This window comes from Nipponia nippon, unplaced genomic scaffold (genome assembly GCF_047370975.1).
Source record: "Nipponia nippon isolate SJK-2023a ecotype South Korea unplaced genomic scaffold, ASM4737097v1 scaffold_1, whole genome shotgun sequence".
Classification (NCBI taxonomy): Eukaryota; Metazoa; Chordata; class Aves; order Pelecaniformes; family Threskiornithidae; genus Nipponia; species Nipponia nippon.
Window position 1 is genome coordinate 58273009 of NW_028262290.1, and position 13444 is coordinate 58286452.

At 38.5% G+C, this 13444-nt stretch overlaps 1 protein-coding gene across 2 annotated transcripts in view; it reads left to right on the forward strand.

The window, feature by feature from the left end:
• The window catches only part of LDLRAD4 (low density lipoprotein receptor class A domain containing 4), a 298477-nt gene that overhangs the window by 42279 nt on the left and 242754 nt on the right, over positions 1 to 13444 (forward strand). For both annotated transcript variants that reach the window (XM_087757331.1, XM_087757339.1), the window contains exon 2: positions 2977 to 3107. The gene's annotated coding sequence lies outside the window, so the exon portion shown is untranslated. The remainder of the gene's footprint in view (positions 1 to 2976; positions 3108 to 13444) is intronic.

A 13444-nucleotide genomic window follows, 5' to 3' on the forward strand; every position in this document is an offset into this window, starting at 1 on the left:
GGTGACAGATCCTGAGCCTCTTCAGCTGAACATAAACGGAAGGAAAAAAAAAAAGATCTTTCTCCATGTGTTAAAGTTTTCTCCCTTTATATTGTTTACTTCGTAGTTTTTCCTTACAGATACATGGGGATCTTCGTGATGACTGTTGTAGGAGAAACTATTGTTTCTGCTGTGGTTCTGGCAAGAGGTGATAGTGCAGAAGCGACGTAGCTGCTCTTTCTGTGAGGAAGCTGTTTAACAGCTTCACAGCGCAAACGCTCATCCAGAATAAGAATTTTCTTAATTGGCAACTTTGATAAGTTTCCCTCCCCTCCTCTTGTCCCCATTTGCAGCCCTCTGAGTCAGTCAGCGATATACCTAAATCACGTTTCATCCTAAAGGGAAGATATTTGGACCTGTAAATGGATGCAAGAAGCAAGGGGAACGTTAGTCAGAGCAGACACACGTTAGTCTAGAGGTTTCCCGTTGGGATAAGAAGGGTCAGCAGAGAGTTTGGTGCTGTAGAACCAGCATCCCCAGTCTCTCTTGGCCGAGCAGTGGGAATGCCTCAGGCTGTTGGAGTGGGCCAGGAAGGAGCTGAGCCTTTCAAAAAATATGCTGGCTTCAAAATCGTTAGGTGTGTTATGTAGGCAAGTAGTCCAATTTTGCCTAGCTGTTCTATATTTATTTTTCTCTCTTCTTTGCATTCTGCAAGTCAGTGCTGCAGTATGAGGCTTTCATTACTTCATAGATTAATTTACCTGTCACCTGACTGAAATACCCTCACCTTTGCAAGCTTTGCTCTTTGTGCGTAGGGAGACTGTTTAAATTAGATACATTTTTAAAAAAAAATCCATTCTGAGGTGATGATTTATCTCATTTTCCTTTAATAATCACCTCTTTTCAGTACCGGTTTTCTTGTCTAACATGAACTTTTTCTGCTTTTTGTTGCCCTTTGTTCTACAAATCCCAATGGGCCGTAGTGAATTCTTGGTTCACATCTTCCCCTTTTTCACTGATTGTCCAAACTCTGCAGGCAAAACACAGACAAAGGACCCTCAGACTTCTATGAATGTTCTCTCTTGGACTTTAGTACTGCTCCTCATCTCGCTTTTGTCACTAAATGTAATAATTACTATAATTTGTCTTCTGATATTTAATACTTCTACTGTTGCCCTTAGGAATAGATTTTCTTGCCATGTTAAAGTTACTCAGGGAGGCTGTAATCACGACTTACTAATTTCTCTCTTCTTCTAATGTTCTCAAGAATGTCTTCCTTAACATTAAGTAGCAGATCTGGTAGATTCTTTGCTGGTATTAATTGCTGCGTAACCAAGTGCCCTTGAAAGTCAGTTATGTAAATGAGCAGCCTTGAGCTGGCCATAAGAATGATGATGGCTTGATTTTTAATTTAATAATTGAGGAATTGGAACATAAAATGGTTCTTTAAATCTAAAATAGGATAGAGTCATATTCTTTATTAGCCAAATTCTAATTGCATGAACTATGATACATTAGCAGTTTAACATTTAGTTTAGGTGAGCACTTTGCACGCAGGTGAGCACTTTAGATACAGTTATTATTAGGAAAAAGCCATGTATTCAGTTGCCCTAGGTATTTTTAGTTGAGTATTTTGAAAGAGATTACTACTTTGTTGTGGCTTTAAAATACCAAGTAGACCCTTTCTTGAAATATATTCTTTATGTCTGATTTTTTCCTTTCTTAACTTAGTTATCATAAAAGTCGCAGTTTTTCTGTAAAAGTTCCTTGAATTTTTCCTGAAGATGCATCATACCTGAACCTCTTGGTTTATTAAAAAGTACATGAATTCTGGACAATAAAGGGCAGGTACATCATCCAAATAATTATTTTGTCTGTTTGGGTAAAGGTTATTTATCATTACATACAATATACACAAAAATTGGTAGATGCGAAGTTATTTGGAAATACAGGCTTGGCAAACCTCCTCTGGAATTCGGAAAGGGTTTTCCAGCTCGACTTAGTCATTTTTTCCCAAATGTCTTGGCATAACTGATCACTCAGGAGTGACATATGGTAGAAACATGCTCTAAGGGACAAGTCTCCCGGATGGCGCACAGCACCACACAAGATAGACAGATGGTGGCTTATTCAACCTTGGAAAAAGTTTAATCCTACGTATTGGCACGGCGGCCTGGGTACTGAGAGAGAGGCACACACATGCCTGTGAAATCTGAGGCAAAGCTTTTGTGAGTTTGCTTGCTATTACTGAAAGAACTAGAAAGATTGAGCTGATATTATGCAGCATGAGTATCTGCAAAATTATGCGTTCAACATGCTATCCAGAAAAAGTGATGTTCCCTAGAAGAGTGGAAATCCCAGAGTTAGCAGAGCACTGCAGAGAATAAAGTTTGCTGAGCTTTTCACAGCTGCGTCTAGACTAAAACATGTTTATTCGACAAAGCTGAGTACTTGCCTTAACTTATCCACCAATAGCTGTTGATTAGTTGAAGTGTCTAATAGGAGAAAGGGTATTTTATGTTTTTCATCATTCTACTTATGTTTCAGGGGTTGGTATTGGTTTTGTGAAGTGTATTAGCACTTCACAGCACAGAAACCGTAACCTTTCTCTTAGGTAAGTTCAAACAAAAAGTTACAAATTCCCTGATGCTAAATTTAGATTTGTAGCAGAAAATGCAAACTGTACGTTATACTTTTTTTAAAAAGAAGCAGAAGAACATCAGGCCTTTCACTTTAATATCTTTGTGTTTAAGACAGTGAAGAGAGAGACAGAATATCTGAGATGGAAAAATGAATCCTTGGTGTGACTTGTTGAGATACCTAGGGAAGAACAAAATCTGCTTTGACTTCTTTCTGGAAACCCAGTAGCTATTGATTGATTGATTGATCTTCTGGAGTCAGTGCCACGTGCTGTAAAGATTTGGAAAATTCTGACCCACTGAGAACATGAAGGATTGCCTGCCAAACTTTTCTTTCCCCACTTTCTTTTTCTTGTAGATCACACTCAATATTCACAACTAGAAAGAAGAGGAAGAATCTCCTGACTCTCTGGACTTCGAGGATATCATTATGTTGTATCGGATGAGTTTAAACTAGACAAGGCTTCTTTCTGAAACACTTCTGGACAGGTAAATGTAATTCAAACAAACTAATTTTTTTGCCAATGGAGGAGTACTTTAGTCAAATTAATCTCATGCCAGTAACATTTCAGCCATACCGTACCACAACATCATGATCTTTTTGATACGTATTTTATAGCAATTATGTATATGTATGTGTTGATGTGTGTGTATAGATATATATCCATATATGTAGCTATAGCTAAACCTTACCAGTAATTTTTAGATGTTAGAAGATTTTGATTTGTTAGCCCTGGTATTTTTTTGTGGAAATATATTGGTTTCAAGGAATTCTCTTTGGTGAAAGAGGTGGGGAAGGAAGAGGGAGAGAGGTGAGATGCCCAGAGTAGCCAGTATATTGGTAACTACAGCCTGGATGTGGAAGACGCAGTTAATGGTTCTGTTCTGCCTAATGAGAAAAATTACTTGAAAATGAGATCGTAGCCGCTGAACTGTAAAGTCAAATGTCTCATTCAGCATTGAGTGACACATACTTTTAAAATGTGGTGTGGTATGAGAGAGAGCAAGCTTCAAAGACAGAGGCTAATTCAGTAACCTGTTGTTTAGCATATGCATCGAAGAAGTAAGAGAGATCAAATTCTTGCTTTCAGTTGAGGGTGCTCTTGTGTAATATAAAGATATGCTTACTTTTGGGCTAGTAAAAATAAACATTCACTCTTCCCGAGGATGTGAGTACCTTTGAAGTACTTAGTTTCTTGTCACCCTTTTCTTTCTTTTGCTGTGCTCCATTGTGAGAAATGGTGACCATATCATAGCCAAACCTGAAGGCCTACAGCTGCAGAACTACTGCACTCTTTCCAATTTCTTTTTTTTCATCTACTGTAACTAATTATCATAGGACTTAGTCAATAAAAAATTTAATAATTAGATTTGGTGCCCAAGTGCACAGTCAGCAAAATATGACAGCCATCAGTTTAACTCTCTGCCTAGATCCTACAAGAGCTTCTTACATGCTGCACAGAAGGAGTGAGTGTTTTGGTGGCCTGTCCAGACCCCTATGACAGAGTCCTGCCTTGCTGTCACAAAGCATGCCTGTGGGCCTTCCAAACATCATTTATTTGTGAGAAAGAGAGCTACAGTCTGGTGAGATGATTAAAATTCTGCAGATCCACAGCTGACACCTTTTTGACCCAGATCTGAAGTTCAGACTGGGAAATTCTTCAGTCCCTTGAAATTTTAAGTCATGCTTCATAGAATTGCTGTTTTTATAATTTATAGGCTAAGCGTGATCGTATCATTGTTGAATTGCTGAACGTCAGTGTGTGTGAATCAGCCATCTGCTGTCAGGGCTGAGTCTTGTATCTCCCTGGCCATGACAGTGGAGGTCATTAAACCATGATGGCTTTCTGTCAGATGGGAATGGTTCAAGGTAATAACATGGCTGTGTCCAAAAAAAGCCACTTTTCTTCAGCCTCCTGGTAGTAATGACATTTGGAGGACTGAAATGGAGAAAGAGGAGTTGTAATAGAGGAATGGAGACTGTGTGAAGATGGAAATGTGAAAGGTTTGGATGTTTGAGAGGAACAAAGGCTGGCTTTTGTAGCAGGGTTTTTGAATTAATTACGGAACCAGATGAGGAATGGAGAAACTGTCTACACAGGAGAGAAGCAACCTTCAGGATTTGGAAGAGAAGCTGCATGTAGTAGGGATTTTTTTAGAGGGCTCTGGTCCTTAGATCACTGACCTAACAGTGGTAAGGAAATTGAGATATAAAAGGCATATAGTCTTACTTTATTTTGTCTATACTTGCATACCTTGTGCACTTCCCGCTTGGAGAGTGTTTGGGTATTTTGGAATTCATACAAAGCCTTGTGCATGTTTTGCTTCAACCACCGAATGTCCCGGAAACCCAGCATACCTGCAAGGTTAGATCCTTGTGTTAAACTTGCCGTGAAATCCGGGCAGGATGTGGGTTAGCGCTAATGATGGGATTCTGTGCCATCTTGCTCTGCCAGGTCCTGTTTCTTCAGAGGTATGGTAATCAATTAAAAAAAAAAATCTAATACAGAAACTAAGAAAAAGATTTGACAGGAGATAACTGATCCAAACCAAAGGAGACCAAAGATGCTTAAGAAAGGACAGACACAACTGTATGTGCAGTGGTGGGAATTCTGCCATACTAGTGCATGCAAATGGCTGCCGGGCTGTTGAGAGGGCCTCTGAAGTTAAGGTTGAGCTGAAACTTTAAAAAGCAGGACTAAGATACCTTGCTGCACACCTCATGCAATACATTTAGACTTTGTTTGTTGCAGCTGATTCCAAAATGTACTCTCAAGAGGTGCAGGCAAACAGGATGAAAGAACAGTTTAAAAATCCTCATTTATTCAGTAATCCAGTGGTAGGAAAATGTGAAGTTGTAATTGTCTTCTGTATTTCCCCCCCCACACTTGTTGGGAGATTTTTTTTGAGGTATTAATTCCTAATTTATTACTTAATCTCCCTTCTTTCTTTCCCTCCTCCCCCCAGAAAACCCCAGACCCCACTGGTTTAAAAATGATACCATGCGGAGTTGATGTAACCACATGTAGGTTGCGATGTGCACTGGAGGTGATGTACCTCTTACAATCTTAAACGCAGGTAAAGCTGAAAATGGCTGCGGTCACTTTTATGCTGTCTGTCTCTCCCCCTTTGTTCTCTCTCCCTCCCCCTTCTGCTTGTGCTCACTTGCTCTCTCTTTAGTATAACACAGTTGAACAGCAGTGAAGTGTAAAATGTGCTTTTGCCAAGGTCAGTTTCTTGTGATTACTCGCCTGTGGCAACTTACGCCAGTTGCAACAGACTGAGTCTCAGCAGTCCACAAAGTCACACTGGTGCTTATGCAGAGGACACCCAGCGTAGGTTATAGTAACCGTAGTCTGGAATAGCTTGCAATGCTGCTGAATTTTAGCAGCTTTATTTAACTCTTCTGATCTAGCTTGCGCTTGCTTCAGTGGTTTGGAGTCTGTTCCATGAAGCACTAGGTTGTCCTGTTCTCTGGAGACCCTCGAGGAGGATTTTGCGTAGATGAAATTCTTGTTGTTAGAGGTTGTTTCTTTTCTTATAGTGGATTGCTCAAATTTCAGGAATTATAAAAGAAAGGAAGATAAAATAAAGCATCACAGACACATGTATCTTCTAAATATTATGCAGTGCACACTGGATTGGGTACCACCATGTGGTACCAGTGGAAGCGGGAGGGACCTCCACTTTCATTTTCCTTTCTCACATATGAGCAAACATCCCTTTGTGAAGAAATGCTATATTTAGAACAGAAAAGCATGGACTTCTGGGTGTTATTTTGCTTATTTGTACTGTCATCAACAATATACATGATTTTCTTTTCATTCTGGAAATATTTACTTTTGTAAGAAGTGTTTAGCTCTTGAGGTCTGTGATAGTGACTTTGAGGTTACCTGTCCATCACTACTGACTAGCCGAGAGGCAATAAGAAATCTAGATGATCGGCTGAAGGACTGCAGCTGAACTTTGGTGACATCTGCAATTCAGTTAAGTGCAAAATTTCATTGCTTAAAATTGATTATGCATTTGAATAATTTTGAAACTATGTGTTGCTGTATTAAGCACCGCTCTCCTGTGCTTCGTTTGGAGTCATTCCTGAGCACAAGTAAAATAATGGGTCAGCAATTGAGTCTTGATCCTGTAAACATCCTTGCACAAAGCACGCAAGAATATTCACGTTGCGCTCAGTGGAACTCCCCACAAAACAAGGTGAGGATTCAGAAGTCAAGTCATTTGAAGCACTTCATGAAGGGTTCATCCTCTGTTTTCTCTTTAATCTTGCTTCCAGGATTACGAGAAGTATTTTTATTGAGGAGTATGTTACTTGTTTTTTTTTTGCCTATATGGAAGACAATGAAATTAATCTTTTATTGCAAGTATGTTTTGAACTGACATTTGCTTGTATGGTTTTCATAGCCTATATGATTCTATTGCTGTTCCAGCCCCTATTCCTTTGCTTTTAATAACGATTTGTATTGGCCCAACTCTTATGGAAGAATATGCTATGAGAACTGTGTTCAGACTTGTGAAGATTGATCTGTCCACTCACATTTAAGTTGGAAATTCATGGTGGAAATGAGCAGTGTTTTGTGTGTCTGTGCTGTGGTATACAGGCCTGTAGCACTTGCAGTGATGCACGTTGTCTTCTAATCGTTAGAGAGACAGTGGAAATGAGTGTTGCCTGTAGGAAGAAACAACAGTACTGGTAGAAGCTGGTCTTCAGTTAGCTGAGAAATGAGCAAATGGGTGTTCCTGCATGCAGTAATATAGAAGAGTTGCGTGGTCCATGCTCACCAGAATTTGTCCCATGAATTCCCTTTACTCTTAAGGAACTTGAGGAAAGGAAAGAACTATTCAGGCACCGCAGCTGCTTTTGGAACATTCCTAATGACGTTCCTGCAGTGGGCTGCTGCTGCTGCATGCTCTGAGGATTTCCTCATCAGTACGTTCAGCACGAGCAAGCAGTTGACAGTTGAGATTGAAGAAGTCTGCACAAAACCCTGAACTCATTCAAATCTCTGTGCAGAGCTCCTAACCAATTTTTAAAAATTCATTAGAACTTCACTATTTCTCAAGTTCTCACCTCCTGGATTCCGGGTGATAGCAGAAATGCTTTGCTGCACACACTAAAGGTAGGTGTGTTTTTTTCTGGACAAGTGAGAATCCAGAGCCCTTGAAGTCTTGCAAGATTTGCAGCCTAATTTTTTTAGCTCGTGGGTGGAGATATGAAAGCTTGTTAAGGGATTCATCCATACGCTTCCTAGTAGTTTTAAAGGGAGCCCTCCAAGTCAGTGTCCTAGTCAGCTTTGAAACGTTTACTGTGCTAATTCAGATGTGCTGGAAATAAGCATTTTAACATACGGATAGAATCCTACTTTTGTAATGCACCTGCAATTTGTGAGTACCACAAGAGGTTTCCCTTTCTAAAGACAACCACTGCACTCTCATTGCAGAAGTAGAGGGATGCCTAGCATTTCATGTACTCATTGCTGTATTAAATTTATTAGAAACAGACTGGGGAAATGAGCAGTAGATTTGTGTTGTGCAGCAAAACATCTCTCTCCTCTTTTTTCTTTTTTTTTTTTTTTTAAACTCTTAATATTTATCTTGCTTTTCTTAGCAACAGTAGTAATAGCTCCTCATAAGCATTCAGTTTACATTCAGACATAGGGGAGTATCTGAGGACTAAGAGCCAGGTAAAGAGAAATCAATACATTTAGACAGAGAAAACATTCTCAAGTTCTGTATAAACGATGTTTATTCCAGATAAAGGCCTGTGATAATCTGAGGGAACAGTAACTCTGTAACAGTTGTGACCCATACACCCTTGGAAGGCAAATGAGAGACCAGTTGATAAATCATGGTTTTTTTGTGTTTCCCCTTTTAATGGCAATATTATCTTTAAGCTTCTAACAGCTTTTAATAAATGCTAATTTTGCATTTCAGTTATGATAAGACAGCAGCATCCTGATAGTTTCCTTCTTATCAGATCGGCAAAATTCAGTGACCAGAAAGTAGGATTAGGAGGCAGGGTTTCTTACGGTTTATTGCTTATGGCTTTGACACCTGAATCACTGCATGGACTAGGACAGTCTATAACATGACTTCAGCTTCCCCATGGGAAATACTGGCTAATAATTTCCTGCCTCACGGGTGCATATGAAGATTAACTTCATGGAACGAGTGAAATATTTATTAATAAATGATCGTTATTGATATGTCAGTTACTTGTTCATAGCAGTGACATTGGTAATATATTACTCCTGAGGGGAATGTAAATGAGCACATAAAACAAGAGACACACATTCAAGTAATTTTCATCACCCTTTGCAAAAGCCTGTGTATTCAGTAGTGTATTCAGTGCTTACTCTTTTGATGATTTTAAAATATTAAAAAAGAAATGCCACCAAAAACGAATGGAGAACCCAAGGTCACACTCACTTGTTCTGTCTTCAGATTGCACCTACTGGAGTGTCTTTGACAACCTTTCTTTAAAGGCCTGTTAACTGAGAATACAGGTGAAGCAGCATACATTTTAAATCTAGCTACATTGTAGAAGTTAAATCTTGTTGCATGTTTTCTGCAGTACAAGTATGATGTATGATGAAATTGTGAAGTGTCCAACAGCAGCATGGCTATTTAATTTTTTTTTTAATTTCTCACATTTTTCATAACTGAGGTTAAAGAGATATAAAATATTTGCCAATCTGTTGCCAGTGTTGCAGGTGTCATTTGGCCTGTGGTGGGAGATGTGGGGAAATGAGCTTTACATTTCTTTCAGTGGTCAGCCGAAGGATGTGACTAAACAGCAAGGTCATACAGGGTTTTGAAGGAGGGTTTTTTTTAGATTCTTTTACTATTTTATTGGCTCCTTAATGAAAAAGGCCCCTGGATCTTTATTTTTTGTTTCTTTATAGGTTTAGACTTCTGTGTTTCTTCTACTATATACTTTAAATATTGAAAATAATCTTGTGCTAAACGTCCTTTGGGCTTAAACTGGAATTGCTTCACAGAGCCTCGATTTTTTTGGGTGTGGGTTGGAAAGAAAGAAATCACATAAATGTGAAGGGCAGAGGGGAGGGGCAATGCACTTGAAAACCCATCTTGCTGTAAAAGCTGAGGCACAGAGGTCATTTCTGACTTGGTCCTGAGTATCTGAGCTGTTGTCTGAAAGGAGCAGTGGTGATCTTTCTTGCACCCATTGGTTCCTCTGCAACTGTATCACTGGATCGAGATTCCTTTTTTTTAGTGTCTAATTTACCTAAACACTACACTGGGGAAAAAAACCCAAAAGGCAAATTCAGCAGCTTTACTAAATCTCAGCTGCTTTTATAAATTCGTGTTATCTAAGATGCTGGCAGTGACTGAGTTGTGCCTTAATGAGCCTTTCGTTACGGTTTCGGTCAGAAAGGTCCCCTTGGACGCCAGGGCTTGCGCCCCGCAGCTGTGTAGAAGACAGCTTAGGAATGTGGTCTGGCATGCTCGCTGTCCTCCGCAAGATTTCACTGCTTCCAGGAGCTGCTGAAGGTTACTGGTTGTGGCTTTAAACCCTTGTTATGAACATACATAACAGAAATATTCAGGACTGAAAAGACGTAGTTAATCTAATGTTATATTTTTGTAATGAAAGTGAGAATTTGAGTTTCCATCTTACGTTATCGATGGAGCTTTTTCTCTCTCAAGAATTAAACCTGAAGCAATGATTTATGAATCATACTTTGTGTCCCACTTACAGACTAACTTGACTCATCAGTGATTTTTCTTCTGGCATGATTTGGGGGAAATGCCAGTTATTTTTTCATGTGTGGTTTTTAATTATTATTGACTGTTGAATAAAGATAGAGATGAAGGCGGTCCAGCTAAACACCTGATTTTTATTTAGGGCTGTGCTTCTAAAGAGTCACATCATACAATAAAGTGTTGTATGATTGCATAAGAGAGACAGTAAAATGTGATTTCTGATTCTTCAGTGTTAGTGTCAAACAAAGATGGTAACAAGTGAGTCCTAAGAGCTCATTATTATGCTCGTAATTCCTTTGCCTTAATAGTTTCCAGATGTATAAGATATATAAAGAAATCTCATGGCTGGAAAATACCTCCTGCAAATAAGGCCCAAAACACAGAGCTTTTGATATCTAGATTTTCTTGAAGTCTCTCACTATCTAATGAGAACATGCATTTGTAAACAAATTACACTGGTTATGTAACTCCTACCATACTTAATAATCCTTATTTTATTGGGTAACATTATTTTTAATGTTACATTTATCTTGTAACATAACCAGGTGAACGACATTTTTCAGTGCTAATTTTGTGGAAACTTGAAAAGCAAAGCCCGACTTCAGTAGTCCTTTCTAAATTTAGAAATTTATAAGCATCTAGAATTGACATATTAAAGCACTATAAGAAGTTTCTTGCAACCATGTAGCTTTTTCTATATTGAAGTGTTTTGTACTTACTTTATTCATATGTCCAAGATCTAAATATGCTTACATTTTCTGTAGAAACTAAAAGCTTTTAGTTAGGCTTCTCAGAACCTCAGTTTGGTTTTATTTGCATGCATTCATTAGCCTTGATGACAGAAATCTTACATACAAACAACAAGTACTTCAATCTGTTCGATATTATATAATAATCTTCCAGCTATACGTTCATTGTCAGAACTTGATACGAGGGATTTGTTTCATGCAGTGTAACACTTCTTTCCCAATTATCTGTAAGGAAAACAAAAATGGATGTGGCAGTTGTGCAGTGATGGAGCTATACAAGGCATTTCCTTAAGAAATTAAAGTATGTATTTTTCTGCTATGTATGAAGTCTCAAAATCCATATCTTTATGACTGGTTACTAGATACTTTATCCTTTAACTGAAGTGAAATCCTAAACTGAAGTGTCTTTAAAAAGCCAGTTTACATAATTTATGCTGTGAAAGTTGTTGGAGCAACTAGAGAAGAGAGAAATGTGACAGATGTGTAGGATATCCACATGCACAACTATCGGCAAATGAATATATTGTAGGTAAGAAGATGCACAGATTCTCTCTGCAGGTATGTGAGAACCCAGACCGTTCTCCTGCATCCTGGTGGTATGTGGTCATTCATCCCTGGGGGATGAAATACGCTTGGTTCTTACATGCCTAAACTGGGCTTCTTAAGTTACTGGCATCAGCTTGAGCCAAATATTTCTTTCCCGTTACACAATGAACGGGAAAACTTGCCTGTGAAGGAAGGAACAGATAAATGTGACAGTAATATTTATTATAGAGCTTTTCACCAAAGTGTAATCTTCTCTGGTATGACCAGCTCTTACTTCCAGTTAACTTTTTCCTCCTTTCAAACTGACCAAGCAGCCGTCCTTAATTCAAAAAGTAAAGAAAAACTTGCTCTCAAATTCCCTGTTTCTATTCTCTGCTGGAGGCATCCAGTTTTGTTGATAATGATCTAATCTGTTGCATAACCGGAGAATACTGAGCCTGCTGCCACAGCCTGCCTCTTTCTTGGCACTGCTGGAAGGCTTCAAAGAGAGCCTGTATGTGTGAGGCGACTGCTCTACCAGCAAGACCAAGGGGATCAAAGCATATGTTTAGAAATGGAAAACAACAAAAAAGAGAAGCGGTTAGCACATGGTTGCCATCCTGAAACTAAAACCAGTCTCAGGAAAATGAACTATTTTGAAGTTAAGGATAATTATTTCAAATTCTGTAGGGCCTGCAAAGATCAGGGATTTTTAAGGAAATTCATCAAGATTTTATTTTGTGAGATGGTTGGTATGAGGAAGACTGTTTTTCAGAAAATTGATGTGTTGACAATTGTATGCAGTTCAATTGCTTTTGCATGATTTTATGCTGCATCACGTTGCTTTCTTGGCTCCTTTAATGTTTTCAATTAGTAAGTTTTTAAGTGAAATCAGTTAAAAAATTACTTGAAAGTAAGAAAAAAAATTGTAGGAAAGTTTTATGTAATAATATTCTTTGAAGGTTCGACAGTTGTTTCAAGATTGATTTAATGAGCTTGGGAAAAACACAGTTTCGGTTGTTTGTTTTTTTTTAATTTCACAATAAATGGAAAGAATTTCTCTTCATATTATCCCCCAGCGTTGTGGATGAAAATGCTTGATTGTTCAGGAGATACCTAATTTATGAGCATCTAATTTATCTTTCAGTGAGTTTCATGAATCAAGATTAATTATTATTCCTTGTACTTTAAATATGGTTTACATTATGGTGCAACATTGGCTTAAACTGATCCTTTTTCAGTGTCAGATGTTCATTTTTTTGACTTTCAGTTCTGAATATTTTTCTTCAATGCCATCAGGAAAATCATAATATTCACCTCTGCTGGTTTAGTAAGCCATCGTCATGGAAATGTAGGAGTCTCAGCTGTATCCTATTAGGGAAACTTGCTATAATGTACAAAATATTAAAAAAAGAAACCATGGAACTTTCACAGCGCCAGCTTTATGGCAGTGTCCTTGTCCATAGTCCATTTGTCCCTGTCACTTACTGTGATAATACTTTGTGTTTTTTATGATGAGGAAAATAAAAATGTGGTTTTCATACACATCAACTCCCTAAACAAAGGAGGCGAAGGAAAGTTGGAGACGTAGTAAGCTTCCTCTCTCCCTACGGTCCTTGTTATTTTCTAGTCCGTATGGTGGACCAGGGTTAATGGTAGTGACTATGCCTTTTATTCCTGTGGTGGTTTGGTGACTGGCATGTGTATAGTGTTTCTCATATGCTGTGAATCCTAAGAAAAACTGCAAAGCAAAACGTGATTACTCTTGATAGAGATGCACTGGAGTGTAGCACCCTGATAAAGTGTATGGCA